The sequence below is a fragment of the Phaethon lepturus genome, unplaced genomic scaffold, assembly GCF_000687285.1.
Source record: "Phaethon lepturus isolate BGI_N335 unplaced genomic scaffold, ASM68728v1 scaffold16082, whole genome shotgun sequence".
NCBI lineage: Eukaryota > Metazoa > Chordata > Aves > Phaethontiformes > Phaethontidae > Phaethon > Phaethon lepturus.
This window is the reverse complement of record NW_010524208.1, coordinates 40,890-45,867: the sequence shown is the minus strand read 5'-3', so window position 1 is coordinate 45,867 and position 4,978 is coordinate 40,890.

The window sequence follows — 4,978 nt, the reverse complement described above, 5'->3', positions numbered from 1 at the left end:
GAAATTATTGTGAACAAGCCCCACCTTGGATGAAGCTTTTTAATTTGTCCAGGCACTGTCATGTTGCAGCAGTCTATCTGCTTCTGGAGACACACTTAGCAAAATCATGAGAAAATTCTTTGAGTTTTACAGGGAATAAGAATCCCCACTCTTGAGCTGTGCCTGCCTGAGCCTTTCCTTTCTGACAGTCATGATCATCTGCTCCTATTTGAGTCCCAGTAATCCTACATGTCTTCATATGTAAACTACAGTTCTGACCCACATCACCCTCAGGTTGCCTCCATGTCAGGTGCCTCTAGAGTGAAAGGTCCGGGCTTTGTCAGGTATAGCCATTTCACAGGCAATGTCAAAATGTTGATCAGCAGAACATTAGGATCTGTATGAGTGCTTATTTTCTTTTCCATCCCTATCAGGCACATGTTTCCAAGTCTCTTGAAATGAAGGCGTAAGAGCAATTTCATTGTTTGTTCATTATTAGAAATAACACTCATCATTCAGTAGATGTGTCGATGTTTCTCAGAAGAGATGAAGTGCGGCCGTGTGTCTGGAAGGGATATGCCTAAAGATTAGACATCAGACAACCAGTGAAAGCAACAAAGTAAATGGAGAGAGGGGAAAGGTAGGACAAAGATGACATTTTTCAGCTGGACAGCTAGAGAAAGCGAATACCCAAGTACTTTTCTACCACTTTAAAAGCTTGTATTTAGTAGATAATGATACAGAAACAAGGTTCTGGGAGAGGTCTGGAAGGAGAGACAACGATATTAGTAAGCAGAGAGAAAGGGAGGTGTTTCATGGTGGAACAGAAAATAGAAAGGTGAGATCAGCAGAGACTTTTCACCAGAGAGACTTCATGAACGGCATGCAGACTACCGGCCTGCCCTTGCTGTTCATTTAGAGGAAACCACTAAACTTTTCTTTAATAGCAGTCATGCATTTTATAGGGGTGTCTTAAATTCACATGCTTATCACATTCTACAAATGTACTAGAAGATAATTAACCAACTCTAATGAACCTCGGCACAGTCAAGTATTCTCTTTCAAGATTCAGCTGGGTAAAGGTCACCAATTCTGAAAAACTAACTGCTTGATCTAATAAGGCCCTGCATCAGCTCTCATTTTGAAGTTGAACTTAAGTGATCCTCAGATATTATTTACTTATCATTTATGTAAGATCAATTCCATCCTGTTGTTTCGTGCCCTACTACAGTTAAGCTCTTTTGCAGCAACATTTCCTACATAGTATTCACCTTATTCCTCCAGATAAATCTTAAAAAAAAATCTTTCTGCCACCATAAAATTGGATCATTTAGCATTTGAAGTCCTGGAAGAATAAGGTGCTCATTCTTGTTATTTTTGGAAATCACAGTGACTTTACAGTAATAGTAGAGCAGCAGCAACATGAAAGAAGAAATAAGCATGAAATAAGAAAATTCCCACTGCTGTGGAGGCTGGAATATACCCAAAAGCAGTGTGCTATGCTGTGCAATTTGATTTCACATGCATTCTAACTCTCTAGCCAGTACAGAGAGATAGGATCAAATGGGAAAATTCTATGGTTTTAGGGCACTTGAAAGAAAGAGAGTATTTAAGCGTAGTTGGAATGAAGGGGGTGAAGCATGTGATTAGTACATTACTGGGAATGCAATGAATGAAATGGAATGAAACCCAGACATACACAGCTGATCTGGGAGGCCCACAACCACTGGTGTAATCCTATTTGAACTAGGGGAGCACTTCCATGGGCTGTTGCAGGGTGTAGCTCAAAGTTTTCAAGTCATAAAATAGTTATCCCAGCTAGTGCATATCTCTGTCTCTTTAAGGGAATTAATATTAGCAACTCCAAATATTTCAGCCCTCACTCCTATAAATAACAGAAGAATCACTTGGAGATAACATAGCTTCCTTTATATTTAACTAGTTGCCATAGCATCTCTACTGTAAAACTGTGATAGTTATGGCTACCTAAAGGATGTCTAACCTTTGTCAATCATGTTTCCCTCTCTGCTTAGAGAAAAGGAGTAAGGATAGGAAATTAATCTTCAAATAATTTTCTAGAAGCATAGCTAAGACTATCTGATGAGGTCCTGTGCCTTTTTAGAAAGTCTCAAGTCGTAAAAATTCAAGTTTATGAAGAATCAAAGTACATGTTCAGGCAACCTTTACCCTGCCTCGCTGGTGCAGCCCCTGCTCCGGGAAGGGAATAGCTCCCATACCGGAGGGTGTCTTTGAACTGTGCAGGGGGGGTGGCTACACTCACCCTGCAGCCAAATTCCTGGCGCACCTCACCCCCAGAACACCAGATCTCTCACATTTGATAAGCCCTTTGCTTCTTGTTTATAGTCTCTTCACCTTTGTGCACTTGACACAATCTAGCCCTACATTCACCTGCCATTAAACTTGTCATGCACAGACAGCTACAGGCCAACTGCTGACATGCTTATTTATAGGACCCATTCAATGCAGTGCTTGAGTGAGGTGTGTAGGAGCTCTGGAAGATACACCAAGCCCTCCTTTGATCAAATGAGAGTCCTGTCAAGGAATTTGCTCCCCCATTCTGGATGGGAATGGTCTATCCAGATCACCTTTTAACATGAACCACAGCTCTGTTGAACTGCTGTGATTAATCTTTCTGGCTAATCACACCTCGCACAGGCAAGGCAGATGGATGATTTGCACATAATGCCAGTGCTATTGACAGGGAAGGGTGAGTGTCAAAGTTTTGCAGATATGTCCTCTAATCATTTATTTCCCATTTTCTCAGATGTGGGAGTTAGACCTGAAGCATGCTTGAAGGGCATGAAGTACCAGTGGACACCTTTAACTCTGCATTAATGATGCTTTCTCCCAGTGAACATAAAATCTGTCAATAAATTTATGAACCTCCCCCATGTGGAGGCTGGCCAAGGATCATGTCTCCCACTCTAGAAGTACTAAAATGAAGCAGAAAGCTGAGCTGGGAGATGCTAAATCATCAAAGCTTCATCCTTGTGATGCCAGGATTAGAAGACCAGGGGCACTTCGAACACCCTTTGAACTAGATGTACACAGGAATTCGAATTAACATTGTCTGAGGTCAGAAAGATTCTTTTCCTGCTATTTTTTTTTTTAATGAAAAGACCTAATCCCCCATAAGTCTATGGCAAACCATCTCTCAGCACTGTTATCTGGAAAGGAGTGTTTAACCATTCGCCTCTTAAAAGCATGCATCAGTTTTTATATAAAAATGAACCTTTGGATGGGTTTCATGATTTAAAAGAGGATGAAATGCCAAAGAGGGTGAAAGGTACCTCTACTTATGACAGTCCTTCACTATTTTAGAGCTCACCCTGCTTTAGAAGAAATTGCTTTTAAACCATAAGACTGGTAGTTTGGGTTTCCTCTGTAGTACGTCAGTGAGCACTTTCGAAGCTCTGTGGGCTAAAGAAATAACCAAACCCAACTGTTTAGAACAATAAAAATAACCTCTTGCTCTGCTGTGTTTCCATCACCTGGTACTTGCTATAGGCCTCTTATGAGTCACTGTGAGCAGGACACTTTGCTCAGCCAAATTATCTACCAGAGCTCAGGCTGTGTTGTGAGCAATGTGTGTTATAAATGAAGTTATAGGCAATGTGATGCAATGAAATATTTGCATACCACTGAGGTATGTGCTCTATAAATACATAAAAGCAAACAGACACTATGTTTTCCCTGTGGTCACATTGGTTATTTACTATAGCAGGTGTCAGCCTCTTGAACAATTAAGATACCAACTAAGTTTAGAAATGGCTTGTATTTATTTATGTCTGTCAGGTATGTGGGTAATATTGAGAAGTACCTACCATTAAAGGGCATTAACCAGCATCGTCTTTTCCAAGCTGAGTCCGCTCTGTGGCAGAAATACCCCTCCTAAGCTGCTCTCCTGGTATTTCAGTTTTTTCATTAGCACACAAGAGAACATTCAGGTGCTGTTATTTGTTTTCCACTTTCCGTGGGCATATAACAAAAAGCAGCAGGAAAACTAAGATTATCATGTGGAAATTGCTAATGAAGAAATATAAACACCTTTTCAATAAATATATAAATTCGAGGTTAGATCAAAAGACCAGGAGTTAGGCCTCCTGGGCTTTGTTGTCTGGTCTGCTGCTAATGCCGAGCATCCTTGGACAAATCCCTTTGCAGCTCCTAGGGCGAGCTCCTGAAAGCACAGTCCTGCGTTTACATCCTCCCCTCTTCTGCCACCGAGGGTGCCTCTCAGAGACATGGAATAGATTAGTCCTGGTAAAGTGCTATGAGATCATCTGCAGAAAAGGACTGGACAAAGGCAGTGTATTGTTAGAAAAGAAATATGCGTGTATGCTCACGATTTTGCTCCTTTTTCCACTCCGCCTCCAACACAATAAAGAAGCAACAAACAGAACAGGACACTACAGACACTAGAATCATCCGAGGCAACTCTGAACACACTACAGGTTATCACCACTCACAGTTTCTTTCCTATTTATCACATTTCAAAGTAGAATCCCATTTTAAAGTACTGCATGGAGTTGGTCAGAGGCTGAAGTACTTCAAATGATTAAGTTCTAATTGCATATTAACTATCTAAAACACATTTTAATATCATAAAGGCTGGTTATGGACTTGATTTTAAGGACCCTCCAGCTAGTATCAGAACAGAAAGTACAGCTGTTTTCCCAGCTCTCCCCATGGTAAGCGGAGGACAGTAAGAGCCTGTTTGACTGCTGTAAATTTTCATCTGAGATTTTGGGGTGTATCTGGATGCCAGGCAATCCAAAACTTTTTTTCGAAGCTGGATTGGTCCAACTTTTGTTTGATCAAACTGGAAAAAAAAAAAAAAAAGAAAGGGAGAAAGTAAAAAAAAAAAAATCAATCTGTTTGGCTGCTTTGAATTATAATACCTATTTTCCTCTTTGCTCCCCAGCTAAGCTGCAGAGGTAACATCCTGCATAAATAATTCACTACCAGGTTGGATCTG